The sequence below is a fragment of the Anoplopoma fimbria genome, chromosome 4, assembly GCF_027596085.1.
Source record: "Anoplopoma fimbria isolate UVic2021 breed Golden Eagle Sablefish chromosome 4, Afim_UVic_2022, whole genome shotgun sequence".
NCBI classification, from domain to species: domain Eukaryota; kingdom Metazoa; phylum Chordata; class Actinopteri; order Perciformes; family Anoplopomatidae; genus Anoplopoma; species Anoplopoma fimbria.
This window is the reverse complement of record NC_072452.1, coordinates 10,064,539-10,082,573: the sequence shown is the minus strand read 5'-3', so window position 1 is coordinate 10,082,573 and position 18,035 is coordinate 10,064,539.

The following is an 18,035-nucleotide window of genomic DNA, read 5'->3' as shown; positions in this document are numbered from 1 at the left end:
TATTTTCCATATCAAACAGGAATTATAGGGAGAATCCTTTTAACAGAGCAGTCTAAATTCTTACAGTACTGTAAGTGGTTTAAAAGCTGTGGACGGGGATAAAAAAGTGACTGGCTGTTTAATGGCTGGATTTTGACACAGAAACACCCTAATCTGCTGTTACTTCTGCTGTAAACAGAAGTGTTCAAGACAGCTTTGTCAAAGGAAGCACCATCATTTTATAGTGCCGCTTCCATCACTGATAAAAATGCTGTCTGGTATTATCCAAAAAATGGATTTTTTCAGTGTGAAAATATTTCAACGGCAGAGGTTGCTTGTATATTCTGGCAAATTCAAAGCTCTGTTTTGTTATTATCTCTGAAAGGGCCATGTCTTTTTTTTGTCAAAAACCACAAACCATTTTCACTCCACATTTTACCAAATTCAAAACACATACTGTGGATGGTGTGCCTGTCAAAAAGCTCTGCCTTCAGAGGAGAGCTCCTGCTGTATTGTTGCATATTTGAACACAGAGTGAATGTGCAATGTAAGAACAAGAAAAAAAAGAAACTGGAACACGATGTAGGGGAGGTCTGATTCTTAAATCTTTAGAAAAATACATGTGCCATTATTAACAATGAATAGAGTTTCACAAGATAATATGAATGCAAGTTTCTGGTTTGTGTTGTGTATATAATTCTCTGTTCATTGATTTAGCCATACAATTACTTTAGCATATTGAATACTATAAATCACACTGTGCTTTTCCAACTATTTTCTAACTAGTTTCACTCCCACAAGGGCACATGATTTTTATATTACATACATTCGTCTGGTGGAGGAGGGATGCAGTAGAGGAGAAGTAAAGGTCCTCATTATTTCAGCAGAATGGACCCTGTCTGTGTTATAATAACTATGTATTATAATAGTGGATTATTATTACCGATGCATTAATGTGTGAGCAGCATTTACATTACATCGGGTTAAGGTATAGCTCCTTTTAATCACTTTATATTCTGTTTGGTAGTTTACTCAATCGCAGTTAATCATACTTAATTAACTATAAAGATAATTTAAGCCATAAAGGTAAAGTTTTATTTTGCATCACTGGAAGTTATTCAGTGTCTCCGCTGATACAACTAGGGCTTTAGTCCATATTTGTACCCAGTTGTAGATTTAAAATTGTGTTTGATAAAATGCTTCAATAGTCAATTTTTATTGAGGAAAAAAAGAGGTCAGTGTCGGTGAACAAGAAACCGCAGTGGCACATGTCACAAGTACGTCTCCCAGGAAAAGTCTTGTATGGAGGAAATTGGTTTCCTTATTGATTATGATGTCCCTTTTGTTAGGTAATTGCTGAAGTAGCAAACACTAAAAGCTGTTGCCACACTTGCCACAAACAGGTGTAGTTTAGCTAATGAAATCATATCAGAAAACATCGCCTGGTAAAAACCAACACCATCTAGGCATCAGCCTAACATTACATTAATTGATTGTTTGATAATTGATCCGATATTTGCTCCTGACTATTCTACCCCGGGACCACTCCCAATGCTCCCACAAGCGGGAACATTTTGACTGCGTATTAATGTAATGTTACAGCAGCTCATCACTTTCTGTGTGTGTGAGTTGGCATAGAGGGGAATTTATCCGGATAATAGAGCTTAGTGGTTCTTTCCATGAAGGCAAAAAGGGATGAAAGTGATTGATCTACCTTTTATCTTTTCCGCGTTGGCCCGACATCTTTGCCTAACTTTATTTATGGTAAGTAGGTAGAGAGACCGGCAGGGGAGCCTTCGTTGCAAACTGTGTTTTTGAACAACTGTTAACCAATATCAGACTGCTAAACGGTGGAGATGTCTAAGGGTTCATTTCATTTATAATCTTTCCTCCTCCTCAGATCTAGCTGCTTCATGTATCTAATGATATAAAGTTTATTGCTTTTGGGAAAAATGTTATACTCTAGAAGCACAGTAACCATTTAGCAGTGGCACTGCAATGCTGTTGAAATGCATATAGGGGAAACTCTCAATATACCTCTAATGAAATGTTGACAAAACTATGAGTATTGCATTCAGCAGCTTTATCAAATTATGCTTCCACTGAATCGCAATAAAGCTGTCATAGCTTCCTTTTTCTTAAATAATGACAGCACATATAATCAAGCCCTATATATATAATAACATTAAATCTGTTAAAACAATATCCACAACACACCCATAGGCTCCCATATGTCCAGCTTGTAACCAGCATATGCTGAGCTGTTGGAAGACAAACTGCCTTACTACTTTAATCAAACCACCAGTGTTACAATTCTCCCAAGGTCCATAAACTCCAGCAAACTTTTTACTTTCCTTGGGAAATCTATCTTTCAACCTACTATATATATATATATATATATATATATATATATATATATATATATATATATATATATATATATGCTGAGACAAGCAGCATGCAAATAGATTGTATAGAAAATTGTTCGGTTGTATGGACTCTGAGATAAAAAATTGCAGTGTAAATGTGCACATTTTAAAAAGATAAAAACTAAAGAAACAAAAAAATGCAACAACAAAAACAAAATGCTGCTTCTTCTGTTGTTTGTTTGGACCACTCATATACACCACAGAGGAGACTGTGATCATTCAATCTTATCTCTCCACATGCAGGCTTGAGTCGGCAAGGTCTCTAATTTTGCCGAATAGTGCAGCAGCAGTATTTTAAGGCCGCCTTGATTCAACTGGGTGAAATGTTTTTCTTACGACATGACCAGAAACTTTTGCAGAAACATTTGTTTCTTCAAGATAAACAGACACAATAGTCAAGTTCAACAATAACTGGCACCGTTTCTTTACTATGCCAAATCACTACTCCTGCCTAATCAGGACGGAGGAATAAAAAAATGTAAATGAAAAAAATTGAGACAAAGGAGGACAAAGCTGTAAGAAAGTGAAGACAATTTTAACACACATTTCTCAGCTAGCGATAATGTAAAGGTTAGCCCTCGGGTTGAAAAAGCAAAAGCTGTGCTGTACACAAACTGTCCCTTTCCTCACTCAGTCACATTATGTTTATGTAACATAGCGCATTACAAAACAGAGTAGTAGAAAATAGTGATGAGGCTGTCTTTATTGCCAAATATTAAATGTGATTTCAACATTTCCTTGACTCAAAGCCCAGTGTAATCTGTATTGCGGGCTGGAATGGCTCTCTGCTATTGCCTTGTCTTTAGTCATTCACCTTGTTCACAGCAGCTTTGGGTGACAAACCCGAACAGAGCATAACACACTGAGGAGTATTGCGGGGAAGAGGGATCAGTGCCCAGGGAATGAATGCTGTTCGCTCCAGACACGCTCATGTCAATGAACTGTGTTATCTTAAAGACACCCAGGCCCAACTGGACACAGTTTAAACGGTGTGAAACCTCAGGGGGAAGTCGGCCTCGATGGTGAGTGTGCCACACTGCCAATCGTCATTCACAGGTTCATGTAAAATGCATAGACATGGATCGTTTTCATGGAATGAGCCCTAACTTAGATTACCCAATTCATTAAATGAACATGCCTGGCAATATGTGACCAGACAATTCATTTTGACCTGTTTGCCAAATAATTGATGAGGCTCGGTGAGTTAACATCTTTCATTAAGGTTAGGATCGGGGTTACAAAACTAAAGTGTTCATGGGGTCCATGCAGGGAGGAGGTCTGGGTGGATGGGTGGGTCAACAGAACATCAGGCTTTCCAACCTCCTAGCAACATTGTTGTTTTGTTGTTGTTTTTATTTTTTTAAAGCATGACCCCATAATCTTAACCACGTCTTTGTTTTTGTAACCATGAGGACTAAGGTCTGCTAACCTTCAAGTAGGGCTGTAGCAATAACCGCAAAAATAGAATATCAAGCTATTGACAAGTCAACCGCAGGAGAACAACCGCTATGTTCACAATGTTTTTAAATTCTTTGCAATTGCCGCGTATTCACACCATGCTACAAACGGTGGCAGCGGGATGAGGCGTTTAGAGTCTATTCTTCACTGAGCTTTGGACTTTGTTGTTTTTTTTTCTGGTCCATGAGAGTTGAAACAAGCTTTGGGTAAACTGCTGCATTCATCACTGTCACTTTTTACCCAGCCGTCAAATCACAATGTCGGAGGAGCGGGGCAAATAGCACAATGACCTCCAATCACATTCTACATGTAGTGCCAAACAACAGCAAAAATGGAGGAGAAAACATTTTTGTTTTTCCTTTCTCCCTACGTGTTTTAGCCTTCCCTTCATCCAGAAGAAGTACTCTTCCTTGTGCCAACATCATAGCAACCAGACGCAACCAAAGAGTCTCCGCGGGAAAAAAACAACGTTGCATCTCATTGCGCCTCTGCGTTCAGCATTACAAGTATCAGTTACTTTTAATACCGTCTTTTCTGTCATTTGAAAAGCTACCTAAAGACAGCCTAAGAATAAAGCTTATTTATATAGCAGTCAAATCAAGATAAATGAACTTATTTGCAATAAAAATAAAAAGTGGCAATAATACTGCATATCGGGCAATCGAGCCAATCATTATCACAGCAGGATACATTTCTTCACCACTACCACCTCCATACTTATTTTGATGCAAACAACGACAAATCAACGTTCCCTAAATCTATCCTTAACCTTAAACATATGTTTATTTGTCAGTGGTTTGGACGGGTAAAGGGAAATTACATGTTTTGTTATTTGACTTGGAGGAACATAATGCCACGAGTTTTCACCTTGTTTCAATATCGTATTTATCAACATTTGTAGCCCTGTTTGCTTCACACTTCCATATTTAATTATTCTTGTTGTACTGAGAGAAATTACCTTATTTCATTTTTGAGAATGCTTATAATGTGACACTTTTTTCCTGCCATTATGCAAACACAGTGTGTATTTTTCACTTTTGGGATCCAACTTTGTGCATTATATTATTAGATGGGATTACATTTATTTCTTAGCTTTGGGCGACAACATTTGTCTCTTTTTAAATAAGCACAAAGCCACCACAGTGGTAATTTAAAACATGACTTGGGAGTTCATTTAAAAAGACTACAATTTGAGTTTTTTTGTACACCTACTGATCTAATCACCTTGAATCTGCTTATATAGAATCATATACCATTTCAGTGCACAGCTGTGGGTTGGCTTGTATCATACAGTTTGTGTTGAGGTAATTATTTGGAATAACAAAGGTGTTGCATTGGGGCCCATGTAGAAATAAATCATTTTATAGTACATTAGTGTTTTGACTCCGCCTTGAGAGCTCAGTGAAAATCCCATTACCAATTATTGTTGCTGCCTGACAGGTTACCACATGAGAGTAAAGCTTTTATTATAATGCAGGTTCATTTTTTAGACTAAACATTCTGTAGCAACAACTAGAGGCAGTGGCAACTATTTATACAAATGATATTACATATTAGCTTTGTCGAAGCAAGAACCACGTAAACAACAGCAACATTTCAGCAACAAATAGAAACCTATTTGTGACACTGTGTTGGTTGGATTTGTTGCTGTAGAGCTTATGTAGCCTCTCAACCACTGGAAGCTCTGAAGTAGCTTTTAGTGTAAAGGGGCAAATAAAACACACAGTATTGTTCTCAAGTACATGTTTGAGGTACTTCACTTGACTATTTCCACTTCCTGTACTTTAACTTCTACTCTTTTACATTTTAGAGGAAAAAGACGTACTTTTTACATCTCTCTATTTATAACTATAGCTTGAACAGCTTAACAAATAAAGTAGTTCAAATGATCAGCTACAACATTAAAATGCTGCTTTCATGTTATTGCGTCAACAATAACAATTACTTACTTAACTATTGATTAACCAACCAATTATTTCCTCAGTGAATCATTTAGTCTATAAAACATTAGAAAACAAAATATTAGTAAACATATAAACAATGTAAACAATATCCTAGAACACAAGTTGACTTCATCAGATGCCTTGCTCTGTCCGACCAACAGTGCAAAACTAAAAAAAATATTAAATTGAATATAATGTATGACAGAGAAAATACCTACACATCAAACAAGGGAAAACTGAGACACAGTTTGTTAGTCTGACTATGATGTAGGCCTTAGAGGCCCTTTCAGAGTTGTCTCTGCAAAGTTTCATGCAGGTCCAGGTTCATCTCTGGAAAGACTTTAGAAAGTCTGTGACTGTCACCTGTACAGCTATTCTGCTCTACCTTTTTTAGATTTCATCTAGATAGACAGATGTTCCATGGTAAGCTGTTTATTTATAGCAAAGAGAAAAAAATAAGAGCTTAGTCAGGACTCAGAAGCAAAAGCATAGAGGAAAATATCCACATATTTAACTGTCCTTGCCTACAAAGGTAGATCACAGACTTTTTATATATATATATGTCTGTATGGCCTAGGTTGGCATCAGTGACAGTGATTCATTTCTTCCCAGACAGGTAGGAAACCCCATTGATTCAGAGATTCCCAAATGACATCTGTGATTCTGTGAAATATAGCAAAAGGTTCACAACAACACTTTGGTAACTAGAGCTGTGAATCTTCACTGACCTCATGGTTCAATGCGATTATGATTCACCTGTCAACAATTTGAAGGCACAATGACTCATTATGCATTTCAATTTGTTACATCCTAAATGTTCTATATTACGGCACACTTTTTCATCAATTATTCCATGCAGTCAGATTAATCTGAACATCCTTTTTATTTAGAAGGTACTTTCAAAAATCAAACCACAACAGTCTAATATAGAGGCTGCATCTTTTCAATACCAGTATCTGTGTGAGCCGCCTCAGTTCATAAACAGAATGAAAGACCTCACAGTATAATCAAAATGTATTCTTGTAGAAGTTTGTGATCCAGTTATAACCTTGATAATCTTCATATACACATTTCTATTACAATATTACATTGCTGTGCCACTTTCTTTCACAGCTTAATAGCACCTGTGTTTTGCTGTGTCTTTATTTAACAAAGTGCATTGATGCAGATTTGATCCCTTTTCACAGCAGACTTTTATTACTCGTCATAGAAGCACAGATGTCACTAATAACTTATAACGGTGTCCCAGTAAGCCTTTACAGTAACACAGCATGCACAATACCAGGACCCTGGAACTGAAGCAGCTGAATTGAATTCGGCCATTATTCATTTTGTGATAGACAATTGTGCTTCTCCTCCTGTGACATCCCAAATGTCTTCCATAGAAATGATCTCTATGCGGATGCAGGGCATTCATTAGTTTTGTATTTGTCGCATTGTAACTTTAGAAATCTCAGTAAAAAATGTACTGATCATTGATCACTGAAATTTGCTATGCAATCATAGTACATATTACATATATCTGTCTGAAAGGGACCTTTTTTTAAAGAGAGGGGCTGTCACATCTCAGTAGAGTCTGTACTCCTCTTTGACAGCAGTGATCTGCTGAAGTGCTTCGCAGCAGAGTGGGAATACACAGGAAACCCATCTCCTGATGAAGTGGAAAACTTATTGTGTACGGGAAGATAAATATTAAAAAGCTGAGGAAGTAAAAACTACACACCAGGAGAAGATACTTGTTTATTTCTCCAGAAAAGTTTCTGACACACATAAACATGAACATGTCTTTCCTGATCACAGCTACCATTCACTGAGCCCGCAGGCTTCCCGCTGTCACTCGACAACATCGGAAGGCTAAGCTGAGCAACGACTGTCTGCATTTCAGTTTCAGGATGTTTTCCACAGACAGGTGCCCACTCTGAAGTTGCAACAGCAGCCTCGATGGTGCTCAGGGCCACCACATGGGCAGATTACATAATGTCTTAATACCGTACAAGCAGACAGATGAAGTTAAGATAAGGATAACGCCTGCAGTGCATGCAGTAATATTATGTTAAACATATGTGATTCTTGTCAGTCAGCAACTGAATTTAATGAATTGTAAAATGACAGACAATTTCATATTTACTATTGTCTCTGCAAAGTTTCATGCAGGTCCAGGTTCATCTCTGGAAAGACTTTAGAAAGTCTGTGACTGAGAGTCACCTGTACAGCTATTCTGCTCTACCTTTTTTAGATTTCATCTAGATAGACCGATGTTCCATGGTAAGCTGTTTATTTATAGCAAAGAGAAAAAAATAAGAGCTTAGTCAGGACTCAGAAGCAAAAGCATAGAGGAAAATATCCACATATTTAACTGTCCTTGCCTACAAAGGTAGATCACAGACTACAAAGGTAGATCACACATATTTAACTGTATATATATATATATATATATATATATATGTCTGTATGGCCTAGGTTGACATCATTGACAGTGATTCATATTTACTATAGGTGGCTGCATGTCAGGGCCACTGCTAAAAGCATCCGATTCTTTATTTCCATTCACTGAGTGCTGCTGCAGAAAAGGGTTTTTGTTCGTATCCGACCACCAGCTTTTTTGCCTGGAAACACACACAAAGCACACACACGCAACTACACATTACCTCTACTCCTGTGCTCTAAAAAATCAACCCCCAGCAGTTTACAAGGTGACAAATGAATACTGTCACTTGGCTAAACTCCTACTTGCACTTTTATTACAGTTATGTACCATTGTTCACTGTTTTGTTTTGGTTTTTTGTGTGTCTGTGTGTTTGTGTGTGTGTGAAATGCTCAAAATATCACACTGCAATTTTTCTTTCACATCTGAAACCCTAACCTTCCTTCCAAAGTCTCACACACACACCAAACAAGCAAGATAAAAATACAAACTTTGCCTTTAGCTACATGAAGAATGGGTGTATTTTTGAATGACAGAAGGAACAATGGCACCTAAATGTGAACACCACTAGAACAGAATACATTTGACTAGATAGAGGGGTGGTTGAACAAACCTGTAACCCTGTGTCCTTCACGCCACCCAGCTTTGCACTTCTATCTAAGGGGCCATTAGAGTAGTCGCTGAGAGAGCGAGTGTCACTCTGCATTAGTCCACCGGTCTCGTCCGTCCGTTCCATTCTGTCTGATAGGACACAGTCTTATATCATAACCCGCTGTGGCAAATCTAAAAATCACATAGGCTGCACCGAGCATTATCACCGCTGCACTGATCCTAATCACGCTAATGCATTCTTTTATGCAAAAGGCAAGGACATAATGTCTCGGTGAAAGCATCAACATGACGTCCGTACCTGAGGATCCTGGTATATCACTATATCTGCAGCCGGTCAGTGTTGCTCATGTCCCAGACAGCAACATGAGTCCACGGTGCGGAAATCATAGTTTATCTTAAATTGAGCAGAAGTTGAGAGGTCTGACCAAGAAAGAAACAACATGAAAATATTTGCTGTAGTAATTCTGCATTTATGTCGGTGGCTTGCAGGTCATGATTATTGGGAGGGTTATTTGTGTCTGTGTAGAGAACACTAGGGCACATTGTTACATGTGATGAGATCCTTTTTCATTTTGTCGGGAACTAATGTCTAATATGAGAGCAATCAGCTGAACACACCTCTTGAACCTGTCACTTCACTGCATTATGGGGGCGTCTTTTATCAGTGATGTGATTATTATGTAAGATCCTACCGCTCCGATTAGATCCTCTGGAGCTGGAGGAGTGATGTGCAGTATCTGGAAGCCTGGGACTTTGTGCTACTGGTGTTTAAGAAGACTATCAGGGTATCTGCATCAGGAGTGGGAGACAAAGAGATTCTTATCTTCTAGGATTCTGAATTGAATTGATTAAAAAAGGGTTGTTTTTTTTCTGCAAAAGAGCAGATCTTGCATTCGAATATAAAAAATAATATTCTATTGTGTAAAAAAAAAGCAGCAATAGTGTGGCTGTCTGCTCGCTTGCAATGGATGCACTACATGAGAATGTTTAATGACACGGTAGAAAGAAAAGAAAACATCATCCAAACGTTTTACTTTTACTACCACCACATGCACAATGCTTCATGTGGGGAAATTTAAGCTCGACTGGCCAGCTTTGCCCAGTTACAGTTAATAAGTTAAGAACGGACACGTAGTGTTTCAGGGAGGGCTTCAGTTAGTTTTGGAACCCTAAACTTAAGTCATTGTCAATTCTTGAGTTGTAAAAAACAACACCTATTGATTTGGTTTTCTAGTATGACAGTTAGTAATAGCTGTGGCTAATATAACAGTATTTCCTCCCTCTACTGCTGTATCTTCAACCTGACTTGTGGCCTCTGCTTCCTCTAAAGAGCCTGTAAATGATGATCCAATATTTGCGAGACACAGTAATTACCTGAGATTTTTCCTCTTTGAGGAGAAATTATTTGATTAGCTTGACCTTTTCAGGGAGCTTAACCTTTTAAAATGTCAGGTGAAAAGGTTTTAAAATAAGTGTGCCACATTCTCAGAAAATTCCTGTTTTTAGGGGCTCGTGATGACCTATAGAAGAGCGGCAAAAAAGAAAATCTGACGATGATGAATCTTACAGCTCAGAGCAATTTGTTATAGTTCAGATATGTTTCTGGAAACTCCCTTACAAAGCAGAACTCCCACTGAGGCGGGCTGAGCTGTGTGTGGGAACCTGTCCGGACTTCTTAAGAACTTAGGGGATGGATCATATTAGGTTTGTGTTCACTAGGGTGTTTTATATCTACATAACATTAAAGAAAAAAATGTGTTTGCTAGATGGGCAACAGTGGATGAAGTATAACTATTCCCCTCTGTGACAGGGCCATTTGTCTGCTCTGGGGCAGATCAATCCAGCTCCATCTTCTCTGGATTTCCTTCTGCCTTTGTTTTCACCACTCTAGATGTCTTTAGTAATAATCAGCTTTCATGCCAAATAAATGAGCTGTTTTATTGTCGGTGTTGCCGCGGCTCCAGCGCTGGTCAAAGTAAATGGAAGCTGATTAAGGTTATTTTGCAAAGGACGTACGCACATGCAGAGTGAAACGTGGCCGAGCAATAAAGTCTTCTGTCAGAGTGAATTGGATCACATTGGATGACACATCTGGTGCACTTTACCTCTAGAAGAAGAAAAAAAGACAGGAAATATGTTAAATTTTAATGACTCTAAGAGGAATGTGGTGTTCAGGAGAAGTGACGTTAGAAATGCGATAAACTGCAGGATGTCAAAGAAATGTCCCAGACACAGGATTTTAAAAATACAACTGAAATCCTGCCAAAAGAAATCTTATTTTAGCACAATAAGTGTTGCGATTATGATTTCAGTTTTATTATTGTAATCTTTATTTACAGTTCAATATTGTAAGTAGATGATTTTTGTAGCAACAAATAAACCACAGCATGCAGAGTAGTAGACCATGACAGCTCTGTGGTGATCGTCTGAACTGCAAGCAGCATCCTTAATCTTTATTAACACTTGAAGTGACAAAACTGCTTCTAGAATAACCCCATCCAGCTGTCCGGTGTACACTGTATGTTCCAGACATACAGATGAGCATCTGCGTCTCCTGGCATCAGTAAATAATGCACTCCTGTGCATCTGCAGCACGACTCGATATATAATTCACAAAACGTAGGCAGTGAGGCAACCCTTATGCCATTCACACTACACTGCTTAAACTCACCGCAATATGTTGCTGCTGACTTTTATTTGCTCCTTAAAACGCATTGTGCCCAGTTAGTTTTTTGGGTTTTGTCAATAGGACCATTATTATCAGCTCTACCGCTCAACTAGATTACCCATGGCTGATATATCTTTACATAAAATCTTAATACAGAGAGTACTGTAAAACATTTAAGGGTAACGTTGATATAGAGACTAATGCACATTGTTGATGTTTTATAGCTATTTTTTCTGTTTTGATTGTCACTGTCTAGTCTCTTTCTTTCTTTCACACTATTATATCTCCTACTCACTTCTGATGAAAACTTCTCTGAGATGGCTCCTTTGCTACTATATTTTACAGAGTCACCCACACATGCAGCGAAGGCGTCAAAGGTCTGCAGGTGATGTTTATAGGCCGGCGGTGGCCTTGCAGATATTCTAATATCACAATAGTAATAGTTGTCTTCTGAACTGCACAAGCACGTGGCGTCTCAGCCGTTGACAGCCCGCTACATGAGAATATGCAAATGTGCGTCAAAAGGGGGGAAATTTTCCATTAAGCTTCATATTCCAAGGTGAGGTTTCCAGGGTGATTTGTATTTGAAAAACGCTTCTTTCTCATTCACGTGTAGACGAGCCGCCTGGTCTCGGCCTTGTCAAGCACTCGTCACTATCATACATGAGAAATGCTGCAGTTGAGACTTGCTGTTTTAGTAGGCGGGCAAAATAGAAAAAGTGGCTTCATTTCAACTTTCACTGCTAAACTGTTGTGTTGAGAGCATTGCATTAGCTAGATTACAGTTTTATCTGTCAAATGAATGCGCAGAAATAGCTGACATAACATTATGTTACAAAATCCAATTTCGTATTGATTGACAGTGGGAGATTCACCCAGCCCACGTTACGGCTTCCTGCACTATTAGAGCGTATTGCGGTGTTATTTGCATTTGGAAAAGAGGGGCCATTTGCTGGGAGTAATTAGTTAAGCTCCTCTGACTTTGGAAATTTAATTGCAGGTACAGTAGAACCGGCTTACAATGGGATAACTGAAGCATTACGGTCTGTGAGGGACTAACAAACAGAAGGAGCCTCCCTCCTGACAAACGGCACTGGAACACACATTAAGACAAATACACACAAAAAAAACACACCAGCTCTGGTACACACATACCATTAAAAAAAAAGAAGAAGCACACATCGTCTCCTGACCTCTTGGTTCTTTGATCCATTAATAAAATGCAATATTCATACTCCCAGCTACTGAATGTTTCATTACAGAGATCTGGAGTGCATTATTAAGAAGTATGGCACAGACTATCTACAGAATGTTTATCATTTATCATCTGCTGTTAGCTTAGTGTGTTGCTCCGCCGAAATGCTTGACCTTGAATGCTGCTTTCATCCATCCCTGTATGTTGGAAATCAAAGCATAAGGGACCATCATTAGGTCCATATCATGCTCCGAATGCCTGAAACCCCTCTGTCTGTTATATAAAGATAAATATTTTCTTTGTTTTCTCTAATATGCCTATGGTTATCATAATTCGACGCTCTTTATGAACGTGTACATTTAGTGTTGCTCATCATGTTTGCTGTTCAGCAGCCTACACAAAACCTTATGTAAGAGTGTTGTTAAATCCCCTCAAACTGCAGTGTTTACTCACAGAGAATATCTATCATTCATTATTATATGTAAGATTGATTTATGAGCTGGTTTATCTTTACACCCTTAATAGCTGGAACATAAATCACAGGACCAGTGCTGTTAGACTGACAAGGTGGACACTGTTAATTATTTAAAAGGATCACTGACTATTAATGGTATTTTTTCCTCACCTTTCCCATTATCTGTAGCAACCAGTTTGTTTTCCTCTCAATTAGGCACGCTGGCAGTGAGCAACACCCATCTCCTATTACTGGGATATGGCAACAGAGGCCATGGGGGAAGGGAAATAACAGGCTGCTGTTGTTGTTATCACTGCTGCTACCACTGCTGCGGCTGCTGAGGGATTGTTTTAAGCATTTTCTTGGCTGCATTTCATTTCTTTCTTCTTGCCACCATAACTCGCCTCTGCTATTAAACCTCTGTCACTCCCTTTTGGAGGTCTAAAGTGATGGGGTCACTGAAACCAAACCAAGTCAGAGCGCAGTGTGGTGCGCTTGTTTTCTTATACCTCTTAGATGTGCAGGTGATATGAATGCTAAAGAAAAGAAAAAAACAAGCCTTGGATATAATGAATGCATCTGAAAACCAGCCAGCAGCTTTAGCTAAAGCTTTTAGAGGTAGCTCAGGAAAGTGGGACAAGATTCAGTTCTTATCCTATTTCATATATATTGATCTATCTATCTATCTATCTATCTATCTATCTATCTATCTATCTATCTATCTATCTATCTATCTATCTATCTATCTATCTATCTATCTATCTATCTATCTATCTATCTATCTATCTATCTATCTATCTATCTATCTATCTATCTATCTATCTACCTTAGTCAGTGTTGAAATAATTATCATTTTTTGGTCCCATTTTTTTCGTTGACAATGGCAACTTTATTTTTAATTTTCCAATGCCATTTTTATATTTTCTTGTTAAAGGTGCTATACGCAAAATTGGGAGCATCTTTATTGTCTCCACACAGCTTGCCACATGGCTCTCAACATGGCGAAAGCTGAGCTGGCCTCTAATAGAGCTAACAGTGCAAACAACAACAACAACAACAACAACAACAACAACAAGAAGTCCTGTCAGAGAGTGAGGCGGCCGAGAGCTAGCCAGTGGGGCACGAGAGGCCGGCCCGGCTTTGTCAACAAAGAACAGAAATGCTAGGATAAGACAGGGCACTTAAACATTTCCCCCAAACTCTCTTGCAAAACTATTTCTAGGTTCTGGGTTATTGGTTAAGCTGCCTCCTGCCGATGGTTGCCTGCCCTGCACTGCCAAACTAAAAAAGCACTGCTGGCTTGGATAACCCAAAAATGCCCCGTGGTTGGGTTTGTGCACATGTGCGTGAACATTTACATCGAGTACATATTTGGGTGTTAACTGTAGGATAACCCATTCTGCGTGCAGACGGCCTGTTCCACGTAGCTTAAAACCCTCATGCGGTGAAGATGTCTTCCTGCCACGCTGCGCTCACTGCTGCGGCCGCACCGATCTGACTGTGCGACGCCAGAGGCAAGAGAATGAAATGTGTCAGCCTGTGCAGCTGATAACGCCGCCTCTGTCACACTCAGGCCAAAGAGTGTTTGCTGGGGAGCCAAAGCGCATGATGGGTTTGCGATGCAGCACGCAGTGTGATCCAAATAGGGGAACTGGGGTAGAGCACTTTCTCCTCATCCCTCCGAACTATGTCACGTCATTTATCCTGTGCCACACGATGCGTTTCCATTTTCCTCGTGTGCCGTTCACAGCGTTTCCTCCCAGGCGTCTTTTCCATCGGAGTGTTCTGCCACTTGACATACTCCGAGTTTTATCCCAGTGGATATTTTTATTTTTTTAACTTTCATTACCCAAATGTGATTTCCCCATTGTACAATGTTTGCACAGAATGTTTTTATTCACCTAGATTTGTTGTTTCTTTACATCTGTGTGACAGTGACACAATGGCAAGTGCTTCATATCTCCTTAGGCCATTGCTTTCCCGGAGTCTCTTTCATGGGGAAGAGGCACTGACGGAATAAAGAAGAGCTCCTTGAGAGCAGAGTCTCTTATCAGCCTCCAACATCTGGCCAAGACTGATAGGCTCTCGGAATAGCTCTCCAAATATCATTGAGTTTGAGCTGCATAATGCTTGTTTAACTGCATCCTTCCTACAATACTAATTTACCCCCTTTCAATATGTGTCTTTCACCAGAGGAACCCATTTCTATGATTACTGAATTTAGTTTCTCAGCAGGGAGGGAGTAATGTGAGACGCTGCACTAAATGGTAGGAAAGAGAAAATTTGAAAGTTGAGCCGAGTCGTACGTGTGTACAAAGGAACTGAAACATAACGTGACGAGTCCTGATCACACAGAAAAATATTGAGTTTTTCAAGATGTTAAGTGTTTAAATGTTTGACATGAGAAGCAATTTTCTTTGATATGCCCAATTTTATCTGCAGGAAAATTAGCCATGTTAAATCCAAGTCATCACTCTAGATTTTGAATGCTCTGAGGTAATCTGCAGCTGATTTAAGAATGTATCCCAACACCTGGCTCTGTATCTGAGCCTTTGAGCAGATGTGTGATAAGTTTGGGATGGACAAGTCAATTATGCTCATATTTTATCTTGGTCAAGATGTTGTTATTCCTACACAACACGTTTTCTTTTGATCATAACATTTTAAAGCCTAATATAAACTTTAGATAAAAAGGTGAAGTGATTAACAGCCTTCATGTCTAATCTATGGTCACTTTACTGTGACTGTGATAGGAGCTTAATAGTGTTATCTACTGGTGTTTGTTTTTTTATTTATGGGTTTTCTTTTTGGCATTTCTCCCTATTTGTAAAGGGTAAATCCCCACGCAGTGCAGAACCCGCTGTGGTTACTACCACCCACTGCTCTCCCAGGGAGGGTGTAGACGGCCATGTGCTCCCTCCGATGCACATGGGGCCACCAGGTGTTTCTTTTAACCTTACAGCGAGGAGCTTCTCCAGGAGGGTGCAGCACATGCAGAGGTTCAAAGCATCTCCTGCAGATCTTAATCCAACTGCGCACAGCCTTCCCGACCAACCAGTAGGCGTCACCAATGCGGCTACAAGGAACGCTGCCAATCGGGTTTTATGGAGCTGGAAAGACTGGAGCCACGGATTAAAGCTGGAGGCAGCAGCGGTGGATGGAAGAGTGATTTCACTCTGCAGTTCCTGGTTGCCCACCAATGTATGTACCAATCGGAATTGTTTGATTGGTACTCTAGCACGGAAATGTACTTTCTCTGTATTTAATGAAGTCAAAGATTTTAAAGGAACCACTCTACTTTTTTTGTGATTCCTTTCAAATGAGAAATCACTGTATAGCTCTTTGACTCATCACCTGAACAAGATAGTTGTGTTTTGCTTGCTGCTTGATTCAATAACATGAGCTCCCAAGATGAATCTGAGATCACAAGATGATTCAATGAATGAGTCAAAAATATGTCTGTTACACAAAACTATGTTTATTTCGTACAATATTTCTCCAATTTTTGTTTATTTTCTTGAGAAATACTGGACATTTTTACCTCCTGAGGCCAATAATGATTCTTATTTTCATGTATTTACCTTTATTTGACAGTCACATAGAGAGATACTGGAAACATGAGGATGTTGCAGTCATGTGCTATGTGTTGTAACCATTAGGCCACTGAGGACACAGTAGAACATACATTCACGTGAACAACAATAATCTCTAATGTTAGGCAACAATTAAACATTGCTTCATTTAAAAGAGTCAACGCCACACCATTACTTTATCTGTTCAACAGAAAGGACCGACCAGTTTAATTTGCAACTGTAAAATGTCCCAACCAGTACAGAGACTGTGGTCTCAAATCTCAATTATCAACTTCTATATTGGCCTTAGATACCCAGTCACAAGCCATAAAGTTTGGGAATCACTGTCATTTTGATGAGTATAGCTGATTACTCACTGTTTGTGTTAAATCATTAATTTCGTGATCACAAGAAAACGCAAGCTTGTTATGTCAAGTTGACCGCATAATTATCCAGTAATCATGAGCAAATCAACCCTAAAAATAATCACACCCACGGCCCCTGGACTCCCATGGAGACAATTTCATTTTTAATAAACGTTAGAGTTTCTAACTTATTTGCTCGTGCATCCGCAAAGAGGCAAAGATGAAGATTTCACTCTGTTGTGTTTGGAAGAGAAGGCAGGGAGCAGATGAATAATTCTTGCTGGTGAGCCTTGCAGTGCTCAGAGCTATAGCCCGTGAATCATCATCATCATCATCATCATTGTATTGAGATAAAAGGCAACATCTTTTCATCTATCTTTCAGTCTTTTTCACTTTGCCTGCTCGGGTAACACTCCTGTGAGAGTTATTTCAAATCCAGAAAGGCATATCATGAAATTATTTGTTTTCATATAGATCATATCTGCAAATTTCTCCCAGAAATTGAATTCCTGCAGAGGTTGAGCTTCGAGGATAATGCGGCATGGCCAAAATGTTCTAATTGCAAATACGGCGGCGCAATCATCACCATTTAATTTCAATTATATCGAGGCCTTATCTCAAATGCTCTGGATCCCCTTGTAGCGAATGTTTTTTCTTTATGCGTTTTGTTTGAAATGCTGCATGATTAACCAGATTCACACTGAGCAACCAGCATGCACTGCAAATTATCATTAAATGGCTCCTTTGGAATGAAGTATATTAATTGTTCTACACAACGTTTGAACCAGCCAACATCACAGGTGGCCTCTTATTAATAACATAAAACAACTGTCAACATTTCAGACCAGGGTGTGATGTGGTGACAGCCTGTGGGAGGGTGCAGTGGGTCCCAGTTTGACATTGGTCATTATGACTTCAGCCACTGAGACTCTGAC